Here is an 18,769-nt window from a genome sequence, read left to right on the forward strand (position 1 = left end):
TCGCAGAGAAAGAGAGAGAGGGAGAGAGAGAGAGAGAGATTCGGTGGTTATATACGTCTCGTCGGCATGCCGCTGCTTTCGAAGGAAGGCTACGCTATGTATGTTATACGTATCTGATCATTCGACGATCCATCGGGCTCGCCATCACTGCGTCTCACATTAGAGGAGCTGCTGACCCCGTTGTCTTTTTCTGCACATTAATCCACGTTACAAGTATCGCATTTATGCCGCCCCGCTGAAACGCAGTCGTTAAAATCTACAGGAAGAATCTGAGCCGTCATCGGTCCTCGACGTCGTCTTTAGCTGCACGTCTTCATACGTACCTACGCCTGCATTATTATAAGCTGCAATTCATCCGCTACGACGGTTATTCACTCGGGGGAAATCAGTCGGTTTAAAATTCCAGCGTTCAAATTTAGAACCGGAAATAGAACTCAATGCCAACGTTTACGATTGGTGCCGGATCGAAATCCTATTTTCCAGGTTCAGGAAAGCAGCGAAATTCCACCATGAAAATTACGCGGTCACGTGGGAAATTTTCACCAGAAATAAAGCGGCACGGAGGAAATTTCGTGAATTGAAAACCATGAAATCACTAAAATCTGGGGAAAAGAGTTGAGGCATTAGGAAATTATGTTATATATAGATTTTATCACGATCTCAGCTTTCTTTACCGCGCGATACTTCAAAATGTTCTTTCTAATTTGTCATTGGAAAGCGAAGAAACTATAGAGAGATTTAACCAGCTCTGATTACTTGTTATATCGTTAAAATCACCGAATTCGGATACGATGCATAAAAGACCCACAAATTTTACGAGCGACGATCGCCCGTCGTTTGAGTTATGTCATTCCTTAGTATTTGCAGGGTATCATACTGAAAGAAAAATTATGAAAGAGCAATCAGCATTTATTGCGATACTTAATAAAAATTTTACGACATAGGGTGACAATTGCGTGTTTGGAGATTTTAATCTGCAATGAAGCAACAATGCTATTTGTAAGACCGATTACTCTAAGTAATAGACTAATGTCAGATAGATCAATAATCGTGATTGGTTCTAACTAAAATTGAATTTGAAACATGCACGAAAATTGTGAAGTAGCTGAAGAGTTATTTCACATCCGCACGTAAATCGCCAAGTATTATACAGCGTCAAGCTTAATCGACTTGCGCAGTACGTGGATTCATAATATTCTAAAACTGAGAAGAAAAAAGCAACATCATTTAAATTGCCTCGACAAGATGCGATCTTTTTTTCTAAGACTTTTTGCGTGGGTAAAATGGCCATTGCAAGATAAATGGATTATCAACTCAAGAATTTTAAAGTCCAAAAAACCGAGGATTTTCACGATCTTATATTGTTCATATTTTAGAAATGAGATGTCCGACAAAACTCACCTTGTGCTAATATATAGCTTAAATTTTGGAGTTTTACGAATAAATGAGCTCATCGGAGCACATAAGTCTTGATCTGAAAATAAAGATTGCGAAATTCACCTTTTGGTTAAAAATTTTCTCATTTAATATTCGTTTTCTGTTCATTGAATATAGAATCCGTAGAAAACATGCGATACATTTTTTGCTGGAGCTGAGTTGAGAAAGCATTCGATACATTGCATACATTTTATTTTACACTCACGCTGTTATTGGATTATCGATATATCGATACCTCAACAGCAAAAAAATCTCAGAAAAAGATTTGGAGAATCTCATTAAAACTCCAAAGAAAGGTTATAAACAAAAACCACAAAGAATATCGTATGAGTAATTTATGATGTATTTAAAAAAAGAAGTGAATTATGCTATCGCCTCAAAAAATTTACATTTTTGTTAAAAACTTAATGGTTCAATATAAATTTGAAGCCTTGGTAGAAAATTACATTCGTTTAAGATTTACATATGAACATCACGAAAATAATTAATTTTAGCATTTTTAGTGTAGAAGTGATAAATATTCTGACCACGTTCCAGCGTTTTTCCTGACCTTATTAATTTCGCGAAACTAATCGTAAAATGTACTAGAAAGACAAACATTCATTCAATTACCAAGGCAGAATTTCGAGTTTCTAATTTATGTTCAAGTTGCCGATAAGAGCTTGACCCTAAAGTATGAAAACGTCGTTCTAGTCAAATCACAGCGATTATGAGGGTTTCTCACAACTGCCGGCTTCTAATGTGGAACAGGAAAAGAAAATGATTTACTGAAAACCCAAACTCTTCAAAAATTAATATTCAGGGTGACGTTAAGGAAAGATTAACCCTTGGAGTCATAGTAGGAAGTATTCTTAACACCTATTTTATGTAAAATTTTTGTATCTTTAGAGAATTTTTCAATATATTTCTTTGAGGTTGTTAGAAACAAACTGATATTAAAAAATCGTGAATTGAAGGAATAATCCATTTCCGAGAAAGTTACACATCTACATGTCTTACATAAATTATCAGTTTTTGGTGTCGCTGATTACGAATCCCAAATCGAATTTAAAAAATTCAAGATGGCGGATCGGATCTAGTGGATGAAAATTTCAAATTCGATCGAATCCGGAGAAAAAAACCCTGACCAGGGTTTTTTCGGGGTCAGTGATTACGAATCTGAAATCAGATTTTGAAAATTCGGTATGGCAAATCTAATCAGCGACTGGAAAAATCCCCGCATATAATTTCTTGACCGGAATCTCAAAGTTTGAAATTTTCGTCCGCCATAGTGGATCTGCCATTTTGAATTTTTCAAATCCGACTTCACATCCGTAATCAGTGATCCCAAAAACCATGGAATTCTATTTTATTATAAAAGTTGATTCAGCGCAATGATGTGTGACTCCAAGGGTTAAGATGGTCATCGAGATACGCGTGTTCGATTTGACAGAGGCACGTGCATGCACGCGGAGACGCCGCAGTGCAGAAGCGGAACTAAGTAGGTCGGCGTCTTTGGAACTGTAACATATCGACGCTTCTCATCGGCGTTTTTCTCGCGGGAAAGCTGCGCGATGTTCGGATATGGAAGTGATCACCTGATTGGCAGCTCAATTCCTGCCTCACCGTTTCCATGCTCGTTCCGTTTTCCTGGAACGTCTGCAATGCACCGACCCGGGTCGTTGGCCCCTTCCGCAGGGCTTGAGCCACCGGTTTCTTTGCTACAATTTGCCCGCTTGTCTTCTTCATCATGGACAATAGACTGTCACAGATTAGGGTAGTATCTTACTTTTGGCAGAAGAAAAAGGTTTAAACATTTACATAAACGATACCGAAGTGTCGAATTCTTAGCTCAAGCTTCGGAGGCTTTTGATCTGAATTTTTCTCAAAAAAATAACGGTCACCCTAATTTCTCGGCAAAATTTTTCCGAAAGAGAAAAAAACAAATTCAAAGATGGAATCTGAAACACTCTTGTGGTACGTTTGACTATACTTATATATCTCTATGTCCTACTTCTGGAGCGATCGTAGCTTAATCGCTTCCTCATTTTTCTCTCGTTTGCAAAAGACTCAGACTTCGGGACAATATGTTCATCCTGAAATACGAAACAAAGCGAATTGAGAGCTGTTCACTTTGTAAAATGATCGACCGCTGTTTACGTAAATCGAAGAAGTACCGCATGAAACCATTCTGGAAGACTGGAATCAAAATCGTCTGAAACTATCGTAATCGTATGAAATCATACAGTACAGTCATGCGAAGTTAGTGGAACCTTGTAACCGTTAAAATCATTCGAAATGACTTGTTTTGTAAGTAATTAAAAGCTAATAGTCCTCGCTCAAAGTTCGTGTCTAGTAGTAATTATACAAGAAAATTTTAAACATTTATACTTTACATTAATTATACTGGATGGCTTGGATAGTTTTTTTTTTTTTTTTCGAATTGTCACAAGTAACGCAAAAGGCGAAGGTGTGTTAACATTCATTTTTATATACAACTGGGTGAAAAGGATGGAACCATATTGAAAGCTTAAATTGAACAATTCTTTCTTTTTCCTTCACCAATCGTATATTATATCAATGAATATTATTTATAAGTGAATGTAATTCTTTTTATACAGTTAGAAATTAAAGAGTGTATTCACGGAGCATCCGATTTTTTTATGGATAATTTTAACGTGTCCATGTGTTTGAAATATTTTTATAGCAAATACAGAAAAAAATATCCTGCATATAAAATTTTGCAATTCCAATCACATTTTGGTAGATACGACTCTATATCATTTGACACGTGATATTTCAACTCAAAGTGCTAGATTGAAATGTTGTTGACATTTTGAAATCGAACATCGTGGAAAAGAGATGTGATAGATCATAACCAGAAAATATACGATGAAAACAAGTGTCAGGTTTCGATAAGAAAAGAATAAAGTTATTCACTATTTTTTTTCACTCTGGCGTGTAATTCAAACTTGCGGGATTTCAGTTGGAACAAAATGCTTTGCATACGTGATATATTTTCATAGCGTTTAGAAAAAATATTTCACGTTATTACAGTTATCGAAAAATGCCGAATGAGGATTTTTTGTCATTTACAGATCAAAAAGTACCAAACATATTAATGTTTCCTACACACGATGAACACAATCCGAGCTCCATTTCAAATATTAATTAGCAGTTCAAACTATTTTTGCTTGATTTTAAAATAACATATCACTGAAAATATGTCTATAGCTTTCTCAAAGTCGAATCAATCACCGCAGCAGTTTCAAATAGTCATTACTTAAAATCGGAACTGAAAAAGTAACACTAGCTTTTGACCAACACGGTCATAATTCCGGACTGCACGTTTGAGTTGTATCTTATTTTCACAGCAGTGGTAATCTATCAGATTTCAAAAACACTAGTACGAACCACTTTGCTAGAGCTGTAAATGAGGGGGAAAAAAAGAAAAAAAAAAAGAAAAGAAATTGGGGACGCAGCACATCGACAGCTCTCAAATGTTTCTGGTATAAATCAACTTGATAACCGCAATCTATAATTCGAAGTAAAATAAGTATAAGCATCCATCAGTTCGCGTCTCTGCAGGTATATTTTGGCCAAATAATTCCACTCTAAACACAAGCCGCAGAATCAGAGGTTTTCAACAGTGAATCATTTTCTATAGCGATTGAAAACAGAATCAGTATTTTGCAATTACCTGTTTTCGTACGATTTAGCGTTTTTTTTTTTTTTTTTGCGTCTCTGTCGAAGGCACAGGCGCGTCGATGTATCGTTAATAAATCGAAACATACCGATAAGTTACAGATATATCGAATGATGCCGGAGACGGCAGCGGCGAGATGCGAACGAACAAGGAACGCAGATTGCTCTGGGCGGTGTTCCCCTGACCCACTCTACGATTATCACAGATGTTGTGTGCCCGGCGCAGCATCCCACCTACCGTCTCGGTTGTAGTCATAGGCATGGATGGTACGGCGTGGATAACTAATGACGGTGGTAAAAAAGGGTGGATGCAATAAAGTAGAATGGTCGCACGATAGGCGAGTGAAGACTGAATTTTCAAACAGATGGTTATACCTATAGTTGGTAAAATTTTTAAAAGTGGACAGTCAAAATACAGAAAAGCTAAGGTACGGAATTCTGGCAGATTAAATTTAGCAGTGAAAAGAAAAAAAAAAAAAAAAACTTGGAAATTTAGATGAAAATACGGAAAGCCTGAATACAGAATTATCGGAATAAATGTGGACATATATCAAAATACAAATGTTTAGGTAAAAGTGGCAGAATTCAGAAATTCGAATATGTAAGTATAGAAAGCGAAAATATAGAATTGTCAGAATAAATCTACTAATATCGAAAAATACAAAAATTCAGGTAAAAATATCGAACATAAACATAGAAAAATCTGTAAATTCAGACCGTTCTACATTCCGAGTTCATCAATTTTGACTCTTCTACATTTTGAAATCTTCTGAACAAGATTTTCGCCCTTACGAACATGTGATATTGTGATTCTGCTGCTGTTGTGAGCAATCCACTTTTGAGCCTCGACCCGTAAAAAAGAAACTGAATTATATATGAACACGTGAATAATCGAAAACTCGCAGGTGCTTGTACTGTTTCACCGAAACCGCGCCACCGGATTATCGCGTTCGGTGCAGGGCTCGTTTTTGCGCCGAAGATTGATGGATCGCTCGGTGTGTTTTGCGCGGAGTGAATCTGTAATTTCTTTCCGCTAGAGATTGTTAGCCAAATCTCTATACTCTTGTCGATAAATCCAATGCTCCGGACAGGTCTAAGTGGGCCGAGAAACCGAGGGACGAACGGCTCGAGGCTGCTGGGATTCCATTTGGGAGTAATCCGATTTAGTTGGAGCTGATACGGATAGATTGGTACAAAATATGTGAAAGCGGAGCTGCACCAGAATCCGGTCTAACGCCGCTGATCACTCCGGTGATATTCCAAGGAACTTGAACGTGGGGCAAGGTTACAAGAATATTAAAAGTATCGTAAAAATTCATACCTGAGCTCCGCATTAATGGGTATATTTGGCACATTTGCATCTAAATCTTTATAAAACTGTCCAAAATCATCTACCGAGAGGAGATTGTGAAACTCAGCAGATTGAGCGTCTCACTGCGCATGCGCGAGGTTTTGCAGGCCTGCCAACTCCGGTTGCTGCTGGCAAACGCGGCCTGAGGAGGTTATGTAGGTGACGCGAATTCTTTTGGGTTAAGCACGTCGCGAATAGTTTATACAGTGATTCAAGAAGGTTAGGTAAAATTTTATTGCTAATTTACTGATGACCGATGACAGCCACGAGTTATCTTAAAGACATAATTTCAATACGCTACTTGAAGCGGGAGAGCTTAACAACTCACGCCATGTTTCGAGTAGGTTGTCACCCCTGCCTTGAGGACGAAAATCTTCTTGGTTTATAATAAGTAATCGGAAGAATCTTTGGCAAAACCTTCATCTTATTTTGAATTCTTGAATATGTAGTACAAAAATGTATTATATTAAAGAGTCTTGGTGATCGGTCAATTAAGAAAACGTAATTAACGTTCTTATTCATCACAAAAATGTATTATGTATTTGTTTGAGGTACTTGTAAAATAAAGAATCAAAATTAGCATCCACAAGTTATTCTCCAATTTTCCGCCTCAGCGCAAGATTTTGATTACAGAGTTATTATCGATGATCTGATTCCTTAAAACTGCGTGGGTAGCGAATACTATAAATATGCTAAGAATTTATTTGAGACAAAGTTTGCAGGATTAACTTTTCACGGGATTTGATGTATTATTAACGACAATGTATATTTTTCGTTTCTGTGCATAATACATTGGAAATGACATTTTAGAAATGTTTGTATTGCCAAGTTTCAAGATCTTTATGCTCCGTCAATGTATCGGCAACGTTTTTTTTCTCGACGAACTTATAGTCTCTCCTCATTTTTATACAGACATTCACTCTGATCGAAAATTGTGAAAAAAGGAAAAACATCGAGTGATGAACTATAGCCGATTCCAAAAAATTTAACACCGGTGTGGATATCGATAAAATTTGGCCAATAAACTTTCCAAAGCGATGACATTACCCGAAACGAAATGAGCTTTCGTTGGCAAAAGTCTGTCGGTGGGCGAGTATGAAATTCTTTTTATTCCTCCTCTATTCCACATGACTGGTTTGTATAACATTTGCATTATACACACTCGCATTTGGTAGTTTCGGTTCGTTTTAATCGGGCCCATGAGTCAGTAAATTGAGCTGTGTGCAGATACCGTAATGTGACCACCACTTATTTACCCATCTCCATTTCATTAGGTGCTGATTCGATTACCTTTCTTGATATTCAAGACGCTGCGTTTGTACTATTCCTTTTTATAATATCCCAGGCTCCGTATCTTCCTACGAATCTTACACTGATTTATTTTAAATAATTTCTAAATAAAACCTTTCAACGAACTCATAGTTTAACTAAAAATGAATCTGTTTAGTCTAAACATTTGCTTCGCTCTCACGTATTAAAGGTTGAGTCAGTTTTGAATTCTGGATCCCTCTGCAATTTTCAGATAATAATAATAATAATGCGCTGTGCTTTTCACTGATACTTGATTCTTCAATAAAAAGAAGAAAAAAAAGAAAAAAAAATCCTGTGATATTGAAAAAAAATTGAATCATCACCATTTTTAGAGACATGATATTCTCATTGAATTAATATTTTGAAATTACAAATTTGATAAATGATCTCGAGGTGAATTGACTGTGATCATATTATACACTCTGGTAAAATTGATTACTTCCTTTTTGGCAAGTATACTATATATCGAAACGTAGTACCTTAACTAATCAGCTTTTACTCTCAGATCGTTACATTAAAAATGAGATCATATAACGACACGCGAGGATTATTGGATCACGTATGGTTGTGTCTACGTGTAAACGATTATAGCATAATATCGTTACGCTAATCAAGGAGGAGAGATCTGCATCACCGAAGGTAGACACGCGTAGCCGCAAGAGAGGATGAGTCACGCGTGTGGCAAAACGAGGAGCTTCCGAACAGGTCTGCACAATTCGAATTAATCTTCCGAGATCTGCAATTACGATTTCTTATCCGCTGAGAACCCAAGCTTGAACAACGCTCAATTTTCATTATTTTCATTGTAATTTGATAATCATTTCATTCGACTCGGTTGCTACACTAAATCTGCGTTTTGTCTACTTTTTTTTACAGGAGCGCCATTCTTCTGCTGATATAATAATGTTTGTAAGAAAGAAAGTAACGAATATATTTCTAGCCATTACTTCGGAATAATAATGCTGTATTATATAATTCGCGATCTTTGTGGGACTTGGTAAAAAATTCGGTGTATTCGGTTTAAAACAGGTTAGATTGAGTTTGGTGTGTTTGTGCTTTGATTCAAATCAATACTTAATTCGTCTAATAATAACTATTCCAATCATCCAACAATTTTTAAATCTAATTCAGGTATTTCGAGTCGATTAATCGAGATTTCCGACGCAGAGTTTTTTTCGGTCAATCTAACAATCGGTACTTTTAATTCAGCATTTATCCGATTGATCGATTAATCGGCTCTTTCAATCAATCGCATTCCTGTGAAATTGATAAATCGATCGATCGGACATACAATGAATCGAAGTTAACGATTAAGCGATTACAATTATCACACAGCCTTACTCTCGAAGCTGGGAAAAGCCAGAATTCTGGGTTCCGATCTACAGCCTATCAGATGAAGCTTTTCACGTTACACACGAGGTAATTGGAATACCTGAGCGGTGCAGCGAAGACTATAAAAAGGTTCGTGACTCGATGTACCTATACAAGAGAATTTCGAACCGTTCCCTATCTAGGCTAAGGAACAGCCTTGACCCGGTGGAGCGAGGCGCACGTGTACCAGCCGGACTTGTACCAGGAAGTGGGCAGGCAATGTGCTTCTTAGGACCCTCGATAATCGAGGAACCTGCGTGGGAAGAACCAACGAGAGCTACGAACGTTGCTGAAAACATTTTAGGAATTTGAGGACAATGTTTATTTTCATTTTTTATCATCGACCAGCTCCGAAAGTTGATCGAAAATATTCCAGAAATTCCAGGACAATTTTCTCTTTTTTTTCATTATCCTTTTCGTCCATACTTTCGGATCAGTTATGGTAGAATCTTGGAAAATAAATCATACGAGTGAAATAAATTATTCTCAAACGCTGAAAATCTGTGGAAATATAGTTCGAATCAGATGTGAAAAATTGCGAGATGAATTTTGGATGTTTGGGTGAAACTATCAATTGGTACGTACAGAAAATTTACAGAGATCTTCAAAGAGGCTTAGAGAATATTCTGGATTTTATAAAAGTTCGAGAAGTTTGCCAAGATTGTTTTAGAGAAAAGGAAAAAAAAATAAGAATACCGATGAAAATTTTTGGAAATACATTCCAATTCAGATATTATAGAAACCTGCAATATTAGTTTTATAAACATTACATATAACTATAAATTGTTGCGTAAAATAAATTTATATTAATTTTCAGAGCCCCAGAGTAAATTCTCGACTTGATTGAGAATCAAGAATTTTATGTGGTGATTCTTTTGTTTGAAAAATGTTCATAAAACGTTGTGGGAAATTGTTTTCACATCACACATCAGGGAATGAGTCATTTCTGAGAATAATTAAATTCATCTTTCTCACATGTTATCTAACAGATATTTAAAAATTCTCTGAGAATTTCCGCACGGATTGTTCAAATTGATATACGATTTTTTATTGTAGGTTTGATACATGTATACTTGAAGTTTTCAAACGTTTCAGAAGAGTGTTCGATTTCGATTTTTGTACACCAAGTTTTGGAATCAGTTATTCTCAAAAATTTTACTAAAACGAACCTTGAATGAATGTTAAAAATATAAATACACAACCGAAAATATAAATACAAACATTACAAACTTGTCCAGCGTCTTTCACCCGAAAATTCGTTTTATCATCAAAATTTCGTGCGGATTATTGGAGTGCGATTTCCTTCGGTATTCAGAAATCAAGACCGTTTCCGATTCACAAACAGACTTCCAAATCGAAGAATACAATGGGAAGTGGTGGGGAGGGAGGGGGGGGGGGGGCATTTCCTCCCGAGTAGCTAAGCGGCGTTGACGGACCTTGTGCGCGGTCAAAGTCGTGGCCTACTTAACTTCCTGCCTCCAAGACTTTCTCCACGCGGTGCTCGCCCCTTCGTTCTGTTTAGCCTTTCTCACAAGTATTCGTTATTATTCACGCACACGCCGGCAGCTGCTGGCGTCTACGAAATTATAGATGCGCCAACCGCCTCGTGCATGCGTGTCTGATATAATCCGCGGTTTAAAACGCGATAAGGAGACTCTGTCATTTACTCAGATTATTCGTAATCTTCGAGTGAATTCTCTGCCTTATAATGCGTGCAATAGACATCGTATTCATAGATGGTTAGGCTGAATTGGAAATCGAAATATAGAAGGACGCCATCTGGTGGCAGACAACGCACTATGAAAACCGTCTTGTATTTAATTATAAAAGATGTTTTTCAACCTGTATTTCATTCCACATCGGCTTAGTGTATCTAAACAATGATCTAACCACTTGCGCGAAATTTTCTGTCGCCTTAGATCCATCTAGCTTGGCTAAAACTGTAACCGAAACAATCAGCTGATCGCTCACTGAGACGCCATATTGCTCAGCCACGCGCAGATTTTGGATCTTGAAATATCACGTGAACGCTTTTTCACTTGAACTGAAATTTCTCCAAACAACGAAAGGAATTCATGCGAATTTTGGTGTCCATTCATCAAAGTGTGAACTTTTTTTTACGCTGCTCGAATATTCTTATTTCTTGGAGAGCTGCAGACGCCTCTGATTAAAACTAGCTCACATCGCTAATTTTTTAACGTGGTCTAAAAAACTTTAATTTCTTTCAAGGAAAAAATATGTATTGTTTTTATATTTCTATTTCCTCATTTGCAAACTTGTCTAATCATTTCATCGAATTATTCGTCTTGAGGATGTAAAAGATATTTAATATAGGTAAGAATTGATAACACTGAAAAATTGTGAAATCACCGTTTATAGAGTGAAACTAATGATGGAATCTTATATTTATGAGTTGTTCGATAAATTTTTAAAATTTTTTTTAACGACGAAATAATGTTTTAATTGAATTCAATTTAATTGACTTAAGTCACAGCTGCTTTCAAACTTTTCTCGTGTCTTTTTTTTCAGCAGCGCGGAATGAACAAGGTGCAAAATCAATCATTTGTCGATTGTTACAAACATCAATCGAATGTTTTCCGATCGATCTATCGATCAGTATTTCCAACGGATCGAATCACCGATCGCGCGCGATTATAATCAGCGCTTTCGAATAATCGCTCTTCTGATAAATTTCATTCAGACTTGGCATAAAAAAGAATCGAGCAGCAATCTCAGCTTACACATAATTAAGTTTTATGTGGCATGCAGACAGGGGCTAACTAGAGCAAAAAATTTGATACGGCCTGCTGAATGCATGGAGATATCTTCATTACATTCACACACATGCGGCGCGGATTAGTTACACGCTCACTTATTTTTTTTTTTTCTTTCTTTCCTTCTCCTCAACCGTAGATTAATTTCCCACTTTAACGGAGCTCCAGCAGCGATTTGTTCAATCAACTCGCTAGTTGACCGCGCTGCACTGCCACGAAATTAATTTACTGGGTCAATACAATTGTGCCGCGGTCTTAACTTGAATGGGTTTCTCAACATACAAGCCGCGTGTGCCTACGCAGAGAATAAAATCACAGTAGCTGGCTCGGCTGTAAATAAATGTTTAAAAGCTGTCTTTGGCATCGTTTTATACGCATTTAATGTACGCAGAGCCACGATCACTTCGAGTATGTATCATACGTGACCCCGATACGTAAGCGGTGTGCTGCCTGTCCAACCTGCAGGCGACACTTCCGTGTGCTCATTAAAAAGTTGAGTAAAATTATGAGAGGAAAATTTCCAGTGGTGAAAACTTGCGTTTATCTTTTCCTGTTCTTCTATCTTTGATTATAAACACAATGAAATTGTAGGATGAAGAAATAAAAGCTTGCGTGAGAATTTTTTCTCTCTCTGACACCGAAAATCTACCTAGATATTTAAATTAGTTCGCGTATCAATTGGCTCGAACGAAATTTTCTTCTTTATAATCTTTTGTCATCGTGAGAGTTAAAACACTTTCAGAGTTTCTTAATTTTTTTTTAGAGTTACGAGATTTATATAAAAGTCTTTTCAATCGTTCGAATCTCAAAAAAGAAACTACATTATTTTGAAATTTATTAAAGACACTTACAAAGATTTTGGAACCATCTTTCAGTTTTAGTTCTAATTAGTTTCGGTTATTCCATATTTATTAATCTTACACATTCACTTTTATTGCAGAAAATCCAGATTGAAACAGACAAATAACTGTTTGGACATTTAATATAAGGATTTTGAAGGAATTGAGTTTCAAACATATGAGTACACGTTCTGCTTTATTGTATTCGTTTAATCAAATATCGACAATCTTATGTATAAACGATTTTTTGATTCAGCCCCATAATGATCGGAAGAACAAATTGATTTGAAAACATTTGTGAATAAATTTGTTCAAAATTTGGGTAACTTCTACCTTTAACGACCCACGTGCAGTCGGATCAGCGACCTCAAAATTATACACTTCACGATTACAAACTTATGATAACTTATGTAACACGACCTCAGCTTCGAGTCGACTATAACCATGACGTGAAACGTTAAACAGGGTAATTCGTTCCATCCCGTTCAATTTGATTTCAATTATTATACGTATACTTGAATATGGGTTAGAAGCGAAATGGTTTTTGCGGTTCGCGAGTTGCACGAAGCAGCGCGACAGATTCAATTCTCGTGAGAGCAATCATCAAGCAATTTGGACTCCATTGTTGTACCTACGTTGCCTTCCAATTTACCATCATCGTGAATGATTTACTGAGAAATTCCGCGCGGCTTACGATATGAAAAAGGGATAAATACACACGCCCCGACGTATTTGGGACGTTCCGGTGACTGGTTTCAAAAAACCGAATACGAGTTCCCCGGAAGACTGTTGACGAGTCCAGAGGCTGGTTTTTGGTGAAAATTGTCCAACATTATTCCGGCGAGAATTTTATGTCCGATTCAAGCTGAAGCGCGTCATCCGTCCGCAAATATTTGGCACGTTGCTAGTTGTGAAATTCGAAATCCAGACGAGTCTGCTACATCACGATCGGTATAAACGCCGGAATGAAACCGTTTCAGACAGAATCTTGCGGTTTCACCGTAATCGAGTATTAACACAGTATGAAAAAATATTTCGATTTCATGAAATATTCATTTCTTCGTCAACATGCATGGAACTTCCTCGACTTTTTCTTACATCGCTCCATATATGAAAATTAGCGTTCTCGATATTTTTAATACCTATTTTATTAGTTTGCTTGTGTCAGATTATAAAAATCGCGTAAAGCAAAGAGGAATATCAAAATAAGAGAAAAAAAAAAATATATAGTGCATTACAACAAAATGAAAAACTGCTCTATTTTGCATCGCATTCTTATTATTTCAACCTCCTACTTCAGGTTTGGTTTTTCAGATACTGGGACGTATGAAAACATTCAAAAGCTGAAGATGCTGATGTCAAAATTCACTCACAATCGGTTTCCTTTAACTACTCAACATCCAAAGTGCGATATTTGAAATCCGTTCCATCACGGTTTTAGTTTATAATTGAAAAAAAGTGGTCTTCACTATTTCCTCGACAAATGACACTCATAATGCTTGACATAATCTGTACAACGACAAAGTGCTTTATAATACTCGAAGCACTCGATAAAATTTGTTCATGCTAAGAAATTTTGTTGCTACCAAATCTGTCGCATTGACTATCCAAACTTACCACAACGTTACTATTTTCCTGATTGAGATTTTATAATTGAAACATTTGAAGTGACCAATCTCTGATATTTTTTTTAAATCCAATTCTATCATTTCTAGGCTCATTTTTTTCACTGACAAGATACACACAAATTGTCTGAAAAGAAAACGTATCGTAGTATATTTATAAAGCTCAAATGTAATTGTTGTCAAACATTCGTTGTACCCTATTGCCAAAAATTTATTCTCCTTGACAATTTGTAAAAATTTTCTAAGGCAATCTTCGGATATTTCGTCAGTGATAAAAATGATCCCTGAAACATTGGGATCGGTTAAAAAACAGCAAAGCTCGATCATTTAGAAGGTTCGAATTACGAAACCTTTTCTCCTCATTGCAGATTTTTCTAAGCGTTTGCTTCTCTCCGCTTCCCAACTTTCGATTCATTGTCAGACCGTCCGGCCGATTCATTCCCAAAGCTTCCAATTTCTTTTCCGTCTACCCGTATCCGGCACCCGCTATAAACGCAAAGAGTCACGGTGCACAAGGCGAGCGGTCACGCTCGACTTCTCACTTTCACCTCCCACGCGTGTCAGCGGCAAGGATACACTTTATGCTGCCGGGGAATAGGAGTGTACGAGTAGGTTCGCCATGCCAGGTAGCCACGGGAAGTCTCCGTGTACCAACTGCCCGAGAACTCCGTCGGCTCTGAAAGAAGCTCAGGGTCACTCGAGAGCCAAGGCAGCCTTAATTCCGGGCGTTTGAGTCACTCACTTTCACCTCTGCATTGTGAGGATCCGGATTGGTCGTCGACCCTTTGTTTTTACGCTTGAATCAACTCGGGGGACCCTGATTAGAATCCATTCTTAGCCCCCTTGAGCCAACGCCTGCAGTTTCAACTGTATTGGTCGCTTTCTTCTTTCACCTCTTGTTGAAAATGAATTATTATCAAATTTTCAATCTATTGTTTACGGATAAATTTCCAACTCACCACCGAATAGCAATTTTTTAGTAAATTGAGAAAAAATATGACCTGTTCAATAGAGAGAGAAAAAGAGAAGTCAAATTCGTTGAATCGTCGTTACTTTTTACTTCATTCCACATAGTATAGTTGTAGAATTAAATGAACATTGATTAGTTTGAAAAAAGAACCTCCTCCGGGTGCTCTCTTATTTTTCTTTCTTGAACTCGCTGCAAGTGGATTGCGCTGGATTCTCTGTAAATGGAACGAAACCGCAGTCAACAAGGAATTCGCACGTCTCGACACGTGTAATGGGGCACTTCGAGACTGCGCGAACAATTTTTATTAACGTCCTCGAGAGAAATTTTGTTTCGGCATAGATTCAACTGTTTCAGACTTGTCACAGGCTGAGTTCCTGGGGAGGAGAAGAAAATTTGCGTTACGAGATTCCGTAAAACCGAAACGATATATTTAAAAGAAATTTCCTTAGGTGATCGTTCATCGGCGTTTCAGCGAATTCTGGGTTCCGTAATTTATGATGTTTTTGAAAAACTATTCAAAACGATCCTTCCTTTGAAATACATCCATACCTTTTATATATGCTTCGATACTTCCGATTTTTTTGATTGGCATCAAATTTTCAGAACAATGTAGTTTCGATGGAAACTTTGAAGGAAATCGGCTAATTTTTTTTTTAAATACCTATCACTACAGGGAAGACGTAAATCTAATTTCAGATTTTTCGAAGCACTATTAAGGCGGGGGAAAAAAAAGAATGTAGTGAGCTCGAATTCCCATGTTATTTAAATGGGAAATTTCACTGCCTTGGAGGCAGTTCTTAGAGTTCACCTACAGGCTTCAAGTTTTGCGTACATTTTTTTTTGATTTTTTTGCAAACGTTTTCCGCCTTGTTCTCAGAAATTTTCGAAAACACCCTAAATAAGGTCCCCCCTAACGCGCATCGAGTATTTTTCAATTCATTACTTTCGTAAGCTACGAATTCTGTTGGCTAATTCGTATACACAAAATAATGGAATAACAAACAATCGCTTACACGTTCGAAAAACCAGTAGATTTGCCGCAACACTGTTTTCAACAGAGTTCTATAAACAGATTTTCGTCGTTTTCAGGAGTGAATTCAAAATTGTGATTCATCGATGATAAACCATATAGGTGTAATTTGATTAAATTGGACACTCACATATGCCAACCTGACGACAAAAAAGTATTAAAGAGAATTGGTGAAGTCTTCTGAATAAAATTAGTCATCGTAGAATGAAGTTGTACGAATCTACTAGATTTTCAATAATTTTGAAGCGATTTTAAATGAAATTTATTATTCCAGTGTTTCCTATTACAGTGTTATCAGACAAGCTTTCGTAGTTAAAGATTATAATAAATTGATAAACACTGACAATAAATGAGACCATCTCGTGCAAGCAAAATAAATAAAAGTGGCGATACTCGGCCAATCAACCTCTTTAAAAATCATTTTCAAAGTATTCAAGCGTGTCGCGGGTTCCTCGAGCATCATGGATCTACATTTACAATGACGCTGTTAATCCGCACGCGAGGGTATATAAATACAACGTACCCAACGTATACCTACATTGCGACGTGGCCCAGATCGAGACGATCGCACCAACGACGGTATGTCCACCAATTAACGCCAAGTATGTACAATACAACACATACATACATCAAAGTGGCAGCCGGTTCGAGTCTGGGAGAATGATACGTTGGAAGTTCGAGGTTCTCCTCGTCGTTAATTTTCTGCGAGATGTTTGAGTGGCGAAAATGTATGGCTGGCATTCTGTCTGTGTGCGCAGGATACATGCATATACAGTCAGGATCGTTATCCTGTGATAGTCAAGATAATACCTGCACGATACAATGGCTGCAGGGCTTTCAGCTGCTGGATCATCGTTTCGAGTTCTACCTACAGAGCTTTATTATTAATGAGTCTACTCATCTTTAATGGCAGCATTGGCACATGGACGGGTCTGTCGGAACTGAGCGTACATTTGCTGATTATTTCAAGTATGGGAAACACGGTAAACGATCGTTTGGAGTATATCGAAAATGACAAGGTTCTACTTTAAATTAAAGAATCTCACAAGGAGTAAAATAAGGGATGACTTTTGCCCACACCGTACAAAATTTTCCGACGAAAGTTTTTTTTTTTTTGCCTGCAGTCCGCGTTTTTTCATTTCATTCATGTACATTAAGACAATAATCATTTATTTATTCGGATCCGATTTTGTTAAGGGTTAGATTTTCTGTACTTTTCGAGATGAGTTATGGATCATATTTTTCAATGCCATAAAAATTTGTTTTTTGGGAAAAAATATCTAATAGACAGAATGATTTTTTTTTGCCTAGTCGAATGACAAACGAGAATAAGGCGTGTCAATTTGCTTGGCTTTGGATTTTACTTTGTTTGAAAATTATTAAAGTGGCTAATTCCTAAAATTAGATCTTTGATTTGATTAACACAAATTCATAGAGTTTCAAAAGAATATGCCAAATTGTCGTATTTTTATTTCGCGTTTCAGAAGGTTACATCTTTTGCTTGTAAAAATAGTTATTCAAATTTACGTACAGATTACCGCAACGCTGCATTGGCTGACGTATTTTTTCCTCTCCTTTCCTCAGATCCTGCAAAGCTGTTTTCACTCGCCGTGGTAAATCTGAAATTCAAATTTTCCCACCATCCTGCATCTAGTAAGCTAAAGCTGTATAATAAATATACTGAGAATTAGTATGAAAAATTTCTATTTACACTATATCGCCGGCAGAATGTTCCATACATAGCACCTAGAAGAATGCTTGAGGCAACTGAAATTTAAGTCACATCTGTATGAACCCACTAAAAGTTTCGTGACAGAAAAAAATTTAACACAATCGCAACAAACCTTTTCTCGTAGGTAAATTTAACTAAAGTGGTCCAATGAACACAAATTTCTAAGATTGAAAAAATTTCATTGATTTAAGTAAACAATATTTGTGTATAATAGATACAATTTCTATAACAGTAGGCTCACTTGTAATTGAACGATTTAATTGCTCACGACACTTCATTTCTCTTTATACGAAAAGAGTAAAAAATACTCGAGTTGAAATTATAAAACTCGTTTGAACTTTCTAACCCTTTATTCTTTTTTAGCTCAGCTATGCCGACTCGAATTTAGGTCTCATTTATAGCTTCCAGATTCTCATAACTCAGTTTTACTCAATAGATCCTCGAATATGCGAAACTCTTGAAGAGAAAACTTCAAGCTATTATCGACCTCTAAAACTATCTGGAGTACTGAAACTTCAGGCTTCTGAAGATCGAATGAATCTCAATTTCGGTTCTCATTGAATGGGAAATTTTTTATTCAGAATTCACGTAAGTCTAGAAAACTTTGAGATTTTCCCAAGGTCCGAACGAGGTCTAAAATTTCGT

This window comes from Neodiprion lecontei, chromosome 4, assembly GCF_021901455.1.
Source record: "Neodiprion lecontei isolate iyNeoLeco1 chromosome 4, iyNeoLeco1.1, whole genome shotgun sequence".
Classification (NCBI taxonomy): Eukaryota; Metazoa; Arthropoda; class Insecta; order Hymenoptera; family Diprionidae; genus Neodiprion; species Neodiprion lecontei.